The sequence below is a fragment of the Homalodisca vitripennis genome, chromosome X (assembly GCF_021130785.1).
Source record: "Homalodisca vitripennis isolate AUS2020 chromosome X, UT_GWSS_2.1, whole genome shotgun sequence".
Taxonomy (NCBI): Eukaryota; Metazoa; Arthropoda; class Insecta; order Hemiptera; family Cicadellidae; genus Homalodisca; species Homalodisca vitripennis.
The window spans coordinates 18,740,262-18,753,188 of NC_060215.1; positions in this window are offsets into that span (position 1 = coordinate 18,740,262).

Consider the following 12,927-nt stretch of genomic DNA (forward strand, 5'->3'; position numbering starts at 1 on the left):
ACAAAGCTTCTATTGAAGAGGTTCATTAATGGAGGAAAAGCTGTGGTTGATATATACGTAACATGAAGTTTTTATATTATTTGTACTGACTTGTAACACCTTAGGGTACGTGAACTGGTAAATAATGTCATACTGAAAGTAATTAATATACAACATAATATGTAAAATGTGATGTTTTGAGACAGTATTTCATGGCAGTGATGACAGTGGAACGCTTTATTGTACAGGCTAGAGTTCAGTTGTAGTGACGATACTTATCTGATGGAAGAAGGAAAACGGACATGTCGGTCTGTGTACAATTATTTTGGTGCCGTACTTACATGGCCTTTCCGAGACACAGGTTTCTCACTTCTTAGTCTGTCTTGTTTTTACTTTTATGATGATATGTATCGTCCATGAAAAGTTTAATAAACATCAGTATATTGGAACGACGTTCTTAATTACATAAATTTCACACTGTTATAATCGGTATTAATTAAACATTACCGATTTAAACCGATATTTCAACCCATCATCGGACCATATAATACCTTCTGTACTGGCAAGCCTATTCAAAAGCCGGTTTGAATAGGGTTTTGAACCTGTTACGAGATATACGTGATTCATAAAAATGAACACATATTATATATATTTGTCAAAGTATATCAAATTGAAATATTGAACGTGAAAGATATAAGCACTTATTCAACAATAACCTGAAAAAAAAAACAATTCATGGTAAAATATCCAAACTGTGGTCATGTACAAAAGTAGTTTTTGAAAACTTAATAGTCAACAGAAATTGAATTTATCATCTGATAATAAAATATGAAATATACCGTGGTAATCTTAAATTTCAGTTGTATTAGCTATATGCAAATTTTTAGATCTTAATAAAGAAGAAAAATAAAAATTTTAAATTTTAAAATATATAGAGTATACATTTATTTATATTTGTTGTACTAAAAGATATATACTTTTTTTGTTAAATTAATAATTTTAAATATTACGTTTTAACTGTATAAAGGTCAAAACATTGAAGCAAAACACAAAAATGTCGTAATTACAAATTGTGCGAAGAAATATAAAGGAACAGTAATCGAAAAGATTTAAGCAATATGTATTAGAATAGTGAGTTAAGCTGCAGCGTGCGTAAATATGACTCTTGTACAGATCGATTCCTAGATTCTGTATCTCTTTAGCTGGGGAGAAATGAGGATAACAAATGCAAACTAAAAAAGTAAATTGGGTCATCGTCCCCAGCAAGTATCACCGTTTCACCAATTCTACAGTAATTGGCGTCTCTACATCTATAAATCGTTCTGCAAATATCCACTCTATCATAAAGTACATAATTATAACACTTTCGACAGCTGATGTACTTTATTTAGGAAAATACCACAATTATGATATCCATTATTGTGATTAAAATCAATTCTTTGGATTTAATTCAACTTTGGATCATAAAATCAGGTTCCATGCAGAATTGCTACGGCAAAACCTTTCACATTTTCACCACATCAGAGAAAAGGTTAATAAGCGTATTAGGCATTCTCTCCAGGATAATGAAAACCCTATACATAGTTTTCAGGGATACTTTGTTTGATAATGTTACTTGATGATTTATTTGTACAATATTTAATCTCTTTTAAATTTGTAAAAGGTTTTTTGGAGCCTTTACATTGTTTTCGATGAATTTATTACTTTGTTAAAAATCCAAATCCTTGTAATACATTTTCCATCGAAAGGCGTATGAGGAAGAAAAAACCAGATATTTTATTTTATTTTACTCAGTCCGTACAGAAACTAATACTATTATTATATACATAAGAATACAAATTGAGGTATTATGAATCTATATAAGGCACGATAAAATAATTGTTAATTACTTTCTCAGTCTAAGCAGCTGAACTGAACGTCTCTAACTTTAACGGTAAAAGAGAGAACTGCTCTAAGTAATTCCTTGAGTTTAGCTCTAACCACTTAATTTATATTTAAAACAATTACAATTGTTTTTAAAGGAACCACCCTCAATGAATAGGTTCTAAGTAAACTAAAATCTCAATCCAAGATTTTAATTAAGCTCGGAGGAGAGAGATTGAAACGAAAAGCTCTTCTCTGAAAGTGTCCCCTAATCCATTCAAGAGCCATCTGTGGCTAATGGACTACCTTAGGTCCATTATCTGCCTGCTTGTAAGACTATCATTAAGATAATCAGTTAATTTATGTTAAAATATCAGTTAATCTTATTTATAACTCCTTGAGAAAACTATTACTGTACCTTTATACGAGTTTATGTGCTGTAAATGTTTGTATATTAACCAATCCACTAAACTTTATGAAACTAAATTAAAAAAAATACTACCTACCTTGTTTTTTATCCTATATTTATTAAATTGACATTAGAAAGAACGACAGATTAAGAAATGTGATGTTATAGTTTGACGCCTCTGAGTTTTGAACAGGGAATGCGGTTTTTAAGAGCCGGCTGTAGTGTTAAGACCTTAAGATTTCTCAAACAAGAAGAATGTTAAAGATTATGGACTCTTACTCTCTAGTCGTAGAGTAATGAAAAACATTAATAAAAAAGCCCATTCAATATGCAAAGGACACTTTTATAATCACTTTTATTTATAATTTTACCAACACTATTGTTTAATAAATTGTGTTCTGCTTAAATTACCTGAAATATTTTTCTCTTGCATTTCATTGTGATGTTTTAGCACTGTTTGATAAATAAATTGTAATTTTAACGTAATGATATGTTTTATCTTATTAAAGTTATATTACTCGCTTCATTGAATGGAATATATTGAAACAAAAGTGTTACTCGATGCCTGGGCGAGAGTTCCCCATCCAAGCTAAAACTATTCTTTATAAACTATAAAGAAACTCACTTAAATTTTTTGATTGTGCATGGATAGTGTTAGTGATATCAGTCAAATCAGTGAATACATTGGGGGGGGGGGGTAGTTTATGAAAAATAATACTACTAAATAATAGCTACTGTCATTATTTACACAGTACTGTTAAAGCGACAAACATCTACATTTTACTGTGAAATCTATAAGGGGTAAAATACACACAAGCACAAAACTACACATGCCCAGCTACATAATTTTAACGAAACATCTCTATCTAGTTTAAAGAAAATAAATATCAGTAGCAAATAACAAAATGGATTTTGTAAGACATCACAATACGTTCCATCGCTTACAAATAAGTATGTGAGAAAGTAAACGAATAAAACATAACAAACATATATTTGCAACAGCGTTTCAGTGTCAGACGACACACCAACAAAATATGTTGATAAATAAATAATGAGTTTAAATATAAGTTTGGGACATGCTTCCCCATTAAATATTGTTATACCAATAAATGGTTACAAACAAAGTCCTATATCACTACCATAGGCCAATAACTGTTCTCTTGCCCAGTCGGAGACTGTGACCAAAGTATGAACGATCACTCCGTCCATGTTATTTGGACAAGATCGTTCAACTGGAACTGATACAGCCAATAATGCAAGCCTAGCCTATATTAAAAGTATAATCGGTTGATGCTTACAAGCCTACAGCATATCTTCCTCACAATATTAGTTTTGTCGAGCTAATGTCATAGCTTCTGCTTTTACGTGACTCATGGTGTGATTAAATATTGTTTAGTTAAAATGTATACAATCTTAGAAACCTTTCTATAGGTTATTTTCGTAAACTAATAGTTGGAGTGTATTGTTAACTTCATTCACGGGAAGCAGGTTTGAGCGTACTCTAACACTTACGGAAGTGTTGTCAAACATATTATTTTATTTTTACTTCTGTGTGTGTTGATACATTAGTATGTACATTTGTCGAATTTATTTGATAGCCTTTTTCATTTTTATAGATGAGTATAAGTAGAAGAGAAATTTAAATACCAAAATTATTATTTAAGTGGGCTGAAAGTGGCACTAAAATTTTACCCCCTGTTTTATAATTTTTAAATTAATTTACTTTACAGATTTATTTTGCGACTTAATTTTAGTTTTCTTTTATTGTATACCTTAGAAATATTTAAACTATGAAATAGAACACAGTTTGCATTCTTTTCCGAATATGCAATAAAAATATATGCAAAAAAAAGACATATTGACCTTACCTTTGAAATAGATTATTTCACAATGTATTATCACTGTCGTAATATGTATTATCACGAAGTCTGTCATCGAATATTATCACGAGGGTTCTTCACTTTCTACATCTTCACATGTCAGCTGATCAGTGGAACCACAACAAGGAAACTACACGAACTTTAGTGGATAATACTAAATAGCCACCAAAACAATTTCGTAATTGGGCAATAAATAATGCCACTGCTATTATTACAACATGTTTGAATGAATCAGCAATATTGTTGGGAACTATGTACTTTGAATTGTATATTAATTTTGCATTTACATTTTACCGCTTTCATTCTTCTATAGATTTAGTTTATGCTACTCTATTCTACATTTTGTTAAAACAACTTATAACTACCTAACTGGTTTGCTGTACAATGGTTTAACGTTACAATCTATGCAATTACTGCTACTGTAAAGGCGAGGGGCAAAGTTTCACTCTGAGATAAATTTTCAGTTTATTTTAAGAACTCCTCTTATTACAACGAAGACGTTGTTATTTATTATTTTACAGCAGCGTGTTTGGTTGAATGCTACCTTAAGATTATTTAAACAAGATAATATTTTATGTTGAGCCAAAACAAACCACAAAAACTTCTCTATAGATTTTTATATATTCTATAACTACTATTTCAATGGATGTTTTAGTTTCATCACAACAACAAAGGTCTGCTGCATTGTGCACTGCCAGACGGAAGCACTAGGTAAGAATGATACCCGACTCCCATTCTTGAAAAACAAGGTAAATTGTTTCGATAAGTTTAAAAGCTCGTTGGTAACGATTAAAGTGTGATAGATTCGATAAACACTTCCCAATGTTTGGTGTTGGTGAAGAAAATAGACACACAAAGAAATACGTGTTAATAGTAAAATTAAATACGCACTATTAGATAATGTAATTATTGAGAATTCAAATTATACTACAGAGACCCAACCTCACAAAATACATAGAACTGGAATATTAGGAACAGCACAAAATAACAATATCAATTCAGTAGACAAAATACTACCGGATAGGTGGTATAAATATGTATTCAAAGGAAACCACAGACTCTTATAGAAGTCGTACCTTTATATTAATGACTAGGAGAAGTACACTGACTTGCTATTTACTACTTGTTTTAAACTTTTAGAGATTTTATATTTATTTACAAAATATGACAGATAATAATACAGATACATATATTATAAAATATTAAGGAAACATGGGGAGATGTGTATATTTAAAAAAAAGATAAAATATAAATGTAGGAATATATATATATATATATATATATATATATATATATATATATATATATATATATATATACTAATAATAAACTAAGATACTTGAGGTTAAACGTAAGAAGGATCACAAACTGATTATTATTAATGAAATCAGAAGACCTCGGGAAATGTTAGAGTTCCCACCTTAGTTTCAACTCGTTCTACCTTTTAATTATTAATTACGTTCAATACGATGATAAGAAACACTCTAACCTGGGAAAACTCTAAGGGAAAAAATGTACTTATGCACTCTCTGATCTCTGACTTTCAACCAATGAATAGAGCAGAAATTTACATTTACATTTTAAAGCACAACCACAATTTCAATATATTACTATACTGGACTCCAAAACCATGATTCGAAAAGGGGTTTTTTTACACCGGGGATGTATTTATTATGAAAGAAGGTAAAAGCAATTTCACCCCAAGAGGGGATAAGTTATGCATCGAGATGAAGCCGAATCGTAGTAATAATTCATGTGATGTAATAACGATGTTGCTTAATGTGTTGCAATATTTTACCAACTCCTTATACGGAGCGATTTAATAATATTTCACTACAAGAAGCGTAGCAGTATATTGTACATGTAACTGTTGACTTAATCAGCATAAAACTGCAGCATAAAAGCCGTTATTCTAAAAATAAACTTCATTTATTTAAAATTTAAGAATATAACACACTATATATTGATTAAAAATCGCCCTGTTTTTTTAATATCCTTGCTAGTGTCTATTGCATAATATTGTATATTATGGAACCATAGATTGAAACATCATAATTTATGGATTCATATCACAGACCTAGATGTGTTGTTAGGCTAATACGAAATATTAAGGCGTGATTAAATACAATACATTGAAAAATATTCACGAAAAGGTACTGGTTAGTGACTGTCGTTATTGTTTCTGAAAAATGTTTATTATCATCAATGGAGCCCAGAGCTTAAAAGGAAAGTACAGAAGGAAAGATTAATGAGCTTGTTTGCATGTACGGAGTATGTCTGAAAGTAGCAAGCAAATGGTCTTTTGAGTTTCCAGGCTAAAAAAAAATATACCAGTTTGACTTTTAATAGCAATTTTAAAACGGAATAAGCTGTATTAAACATCGTATTCCTTAGGTTTTGGAAGTAGTGTTGAATATATTATGATGTAAATTAAATTTATAAATTTGAAAACATAATCTTCAGGATTTTATTTTTACAAATTGTCCAGTCCGATATAAGTACTTTAACCTGTCACGGCCGAGAATAATAACTAGATAGACTATAATAAGTGTAAGTACTGAACATACAACCGTGTCCATATGGATACACTGAACTTTCCTTCAATCATTCTCCATTTTAGTGGTAAAGAGCGTTACTTATAAATTATGTACAAAATAGCTTCGATTACATTACTAGACATTTTCAAAAGGCACATGAATACCTAATTATAGCTGTGAGGGTTTAAACATAATTAAATTTACAATATAAATATAATACTATGTATGCAATTCAGGAGGAAGAATACCTATGATTTTAGATCGAAATAAGAATTCTTTGACCCATTTGACAACGCTGTGAGTATATTTGCCGACTATATTATCAAATAAGTGACCGTTATAAGTGATGCAATGTTATACATGATATGGAAAATATAACAAGACGGACATTTAAAGGCAGTGCAATTCAGGGATAATTAAAAAGAATATTTTGCAGTTCAAATATCTTAGACAAATATAATTATTTTATATTTTAACTGATCTAATTAAGTTAATGTGTTGGTATCATTATTTACTACAAACATTATTTATTATATTCTGATGATTAAAAGTAAAAGCCGTTTAAAACTGTTATAAATTATTATTTCTTAAAAATAAACCAAACGTAGTAAACGTTGTACAGGTTTTTAAACGATTTTGAGGTTTAGAGTTCCATATAAATATATTTTCTTGCGACTTAGGAAAAGTAAGTGAGGAAACTTTACATTGCATGTAGTCATGAAACGACCTTCACAACTCCTTCTGAAGTGACAAAATATTCAGGTGGGATATAATATTAAGAAATATAGCGATCTCTATCTCAGTTACGTCTCCTTGGAAGGAGGTTAAGACAGCTGTGTTCCAGCATTTCCTGTAAAAAGAGGGAATGTTATGGTACGCAATGGCAGTCTTACCCACAGTTATCCACCGTAGTAAACTAGAGCTATTAACTAAACTTTTTACCCCAAAGTCTTATCACTATAAATATAAAAGGCTTGCAACTGGTCAGCCAGGCTTGAAAATCCTACAAACTTTATTATAGTATTAGAAATTAATAGAGCCAACGGATTTGACAAACTTGAAAGCAGTTCTGAGGCAAATGCAAATCTACAGTACATAGCTAATACAGCTAAAACAGATAAAATTAATACAATATTAATGCATAAAAAGATATATATATATATATATATATGGAAAGGTATGGTAGTGTATATGAACAATGCAAGTTCGTAAGAAACGAAGCACCTGACAATTTAACAGACATTTGTTTGCTGTTGTTAGAGAAGCGCTACTTGATCTGTACTTATATCGTTACTATTGTTTATTTGAATAATAATACGAAAATTTATTCAAGAATGTTACTTAAACTTTCCTTTAATTGTATATACTGTTGAATAAATGTGTTAATTTACCATCGTTATCATTACAAAAATATCTCATTATTACTCAATATCTATTATGCTGAAATATCGCATCTGCTTGCTTTAAAACACTTCATTAATAATTTTTTTTACCAAAACTTCATAGAATTGGCCAGTTCAATACAATTTAAATTGATTGAATAATTTAATATTATAATCAACAATAACTATTTGTATACATAAATATTGAAAATGTGAAATATCGTTATATAATAATATGGATAGAGGTTATATCTGATTTTACAATATTATGAAATATTTCGTTGCATTAGATATTTGAAAGGAGTTTTAAATGTACGACAGTAATATTATTTTACCAGTAAACTTTTCTGTATACCTGCATTGAATTATACTAATAGCATTTAATTTTTTGAATGGTTTCTTTATAATCAATGTTGGACACTAAAATGTTATATTATATATTATATTATGTATACAGATATATAGATATAATATATATCATGTATACGATAAATAAACTATCAATGAACTGCTGCATTTCGTTCTATCTCTACTAAGTAGAAACTCTTGCAGAAAGTCCAGTGTAAAGTAGTAATCAGACAAGTCAGTTGCAGGAGTGCTGTCGAGATGTCGCTTTTCCCCAGCACGCACTGCAATTTACCTCCTTCCCTACTGTGAAATGCGACAAAATAATCTACTCAAGGTCACAAGAAGAGGATTTATTTGAATTGACGGGAGTGAAATATACAGTTTTTGTGTATATGCGAAAAGTTGAGGCTACGTCGCAATTTGCAGGTCAGTATAGATAATAAGACGAATGATAATTAATTTAAATAATATAATAAATAATCTTATAAAGAGTTCAAACGTCGCTAGTCGTTCTGTACTTTCTTTCTGTATTCAGTGTTTTGATCATATCAAATTATATCAAATCAGTTTTTTTATTGCCGGAACATTATACAACGCATGGAAAATGCTAAATTTTTACTTTTTACTTGCTAAAACTTTTGTCAAACACACTACAAGAAATTTCATTCAAACATACAATTTCGCAAACGTACCTACATCCATTCATTCACCAATTATTCCCACTTACAGCGACGAATTTAGTCAGTCTTTTTAATTGGTGGTCTCCCAATCATAAGCAAGAAACTCGTCAACATTATAAAATGTTTGTGACACTAAAAGGAGTTTCAAACGAGTTTTTAACCCTTTGAGTGTTGAAGTGTTTTTAATTGAATCTGGTAACTTATTGACGAAATGAACACCTGCGTGTAAAGGCAAGCGTTCATAAACCACCGTTCTGTATCTACCAGTTTGGTAGTTATCTCTGCCTCTAGTCTCATACACATGTATGTCTCGGCCATTCGTCATGGCACATTTTTGAATTCGTTTGTATGTATTGGGTAACGTCAGTCAATTTTGTTTGTCGGCCGGACGTGGGGCCCCTAAAAAAAACAGAATAAATTTTGACAGAAGGCACAGGAGATGAGGTGGCAGGCGAACAGCTGTTGACGGCCTCGGTAAATGTCTTGTTGCCAGTACGTGTCATCGCGCCTGCTCGAGAAAGCAGGTCCTGGCGTCATAAGTAGAGGAACTGGTCTCGATGTAGCTCCCCAGGCTGCACTGCCGTTGGAGATAGTGCCTCCGAGCTCAGTTGTTGGCGATCTTGAACAGGTAGTGCAGACAACGGAGTGGAAGAGGCCGCACAAGAAGAGGCAGCATGAGCGAGGTTGGCGGCCGCACAAACAGAAAACATTTGAGGAATATCAACATTGTAGGTAAACTTAGTGTAAAGCTATCTCAGAATTAGCCGAAAAAGTTTCGTAGGCTTGTTTTTAATTTGATGCAGTTAAAAATGTTTTTCCATGCTATTTTAGGGATCAATGAGGACTGCGAGTTAGAATCGCGTTGAGCTAGGGAGATCTTTCTAATGTTTCAGATGTAGATTTTCAATTGGAACCTATGTCTTTATAGTTTCACCTAGGAGATGATGATATATATTGTAAAAGGTGAATTACATTATTGCAAAACTCTATAATAACTACTTCCTCATTTTTTGGCTATATCCCATAGCACGGGTTAAAAGCTAGTAGGAAAATATACTACTAGCGTATATAATTACATAAATTAAAAGACCATCCTAAATAGATTTTTGCTTATAGTTAGGGTAGAATAAAGATGTTTCTATAAACCAATGAAAAAGAGTGAAAGAATAGTTTTACGTATAACGTTATTTTTACTGTTTCGCTGAAGTTTAGAGGAAATTGTTGCCAAGTTTTGTAACGCAGTAAAAAGTTTAAGAGTTCAGTGAAACCGTTAGAGGTCTTAGTATGAGATCAAAATTGGATCCATGATGCAATTTGGATTTGTCAGTAAAACTATCAAAATATTCTTGAACGGTTCGTACACGCAATAAAAGAATGATGTTTAGGCAAATCCTTTTTTCAATCAACATGTTGAAGTATATAAGTAGAGCATCGGAATAAACTACCTGGAAAATGTACAAAATCGAATATATCTTCTACCAGTTGGAACTACGCTCTTAAAACTTTCAGGGAAATTCCTAGGTCATATATCCTGAAAGGTAATGGAACTTTGGTAAGCATTTACATTATGCAGTCCTCCTGGCACAATAGATTTGGCATTGTTTTCCAGTCATCTATGTAATTGATTGCATTGTCGAAGACAAATGTACTGATGCGTTTTCAGAAACAATTTAGTTGTGAAAAGGACCATTTAGTCATAATTTTGTATAAAAAAAATAACACATATAATTCATAACTGTTTCATTTGTAGCAAAAATTCCAGAGTTTACACCTGTAAAATAAGAAATTGCTTATTATTTAATTTCAATCTTCCTTTTGCATCGTAGTGCTTAGTTTAAGAACACAAAACACACATTTCTTAACGTTCTGCAGCCACTTATATGATAGAAAGCTAACCCTTCGTTTCACATCAAACATAAAAAACAAGTAATTATTATTTCATTAAGCGTCCCTTGATGTACCGCGGACCTACCTTGTTTACCTTGAATATTAACTTCATTGCCAAAGTATCACTGGATTAGCTTCTTGTTATTTGGTAATACAAATATTTGGAATAAAAGCGTAATAAAGTCTATTCATTCAAATACAAATTCATTTACTATCTGAACAGTAGCTGTATATTTTAGTCGTCAGAGATTTAACTGATATATTTTAATGCGCAGCCGAAATTCTTTATAATTTTTAGCCAGTTCAACTCTTGCAAATTGCAAATACATTACGTTTAAGGGTACTTTTAACTTTATTTTATGATGCAGGTCCTGATCACGGATGGAGATAAAAATGCTCTCATGTGCCACCTTACCCGAAAACAAAATCTAGACAAAGTTTTGGATTTCGAAAGTACTCTTTAAATGGAGTAGAAACCTGTGATTGTCTTGGAGTATTGGAATAAATTTTAACTCGCTTTTGACAAATAAATGATTTTATAACATCCAGAGAAGGAAAGGTATATAAGAAGTTCATACATAGCCCCTATACAAGAAGTAGCTAGAGGCAGGCCTGTTACATTTCACACAGTTCTCTTTTTTCAATAATAATCTCTATAAAGAGGTAGTCCATGCATGGATGCTCTGTATTTCAATACTCTTATACGTTGAAATCCTTTTTGGAAATAACAATTAAGCTTAGTGTTTGAAGGAACGAGGTTAATTTTGAATTTCAAATATACTTATATTTCTTATAATGAATTGTTTACGTAATACTGCTGGACACACTAGTCATTGGGCAGAAAGCAATCAGTCAGGATCAGTCATAATTGTGCTGCATTTATCGTGTTAACACAATACGCATGTTCACCATGCTATAATAGAGCATTGTTGTGAACACATGTCTTGTATGCGCACTTATCTATCACAAACTATTCCTATTAGTAAGTTCAATTTTGTTATCATTTTGTATAATAAAAGTTTTCTTTATTATGTACAGATGGCTGGAGCTATAACCCCTTATTTAATGATCCTGGTCAAACTCCAGACATCGTCCTAGACGTAAGTGGCTTATGTTGGTCCATCTCGACCCGACAAATATCTTACAATTATAACACCTTATTCCTGTACTTGTGAATCATTCTAGTTACAGAGAAAGGGATGTGTCTGATTTTATAACTTAAACATATGAGCATAGTTGATTATGTTTGGATGATTAGTTATACGATTAGTTATAAGTGATACGATCAAAATTTTGTTGCAATAGTTCTTTTATAGTATTGATATAAATAAAATCACACACACACACACACACACACACACACACACACACACACACACACACCACACACACACACACACACATGTATATATTTATTGCTAAGTGTATGTATAGATACGCGTACATTTATGTATTTTTAACAATAAAAGGAATTGCTTTAAAAAAGAAGGAAGGTGATTGCTAGCCAACTAAGCAATATACACGAAGAAAAAGGAATAAATTATAATTCCATTTTTCATATTGTTACATTTTTTGCGGTTTCATTTATGATACAAACATTTCTTAATTTGAAAAATGTTGCAAATGTATTAGTTTCAGGTATTAGAACTCCGCACAGATGAGCGTCATCTATTTTATTGACTTTATGACGATCAAATTTACAGTACTTAATACTGTTCTCAACAAAAAAAAAACGCGTTCCTGAACAATGGCATTGCGTTTTTATAGCACTTATTTTTTATTTTATTTCTAAAAAGATTTTAACCCAAATAACGAAATACCATTCATTTTATTTCCTCTTTAAGTATATTGTATTAGAATTAATCAATTTATTTCGTTTGAAATAAACTGCTCAAGAAATGACTGGTAACACGCGCTTTACATGTACACTTCACAACATCCGGGCAATTCAAGGGGTAAATG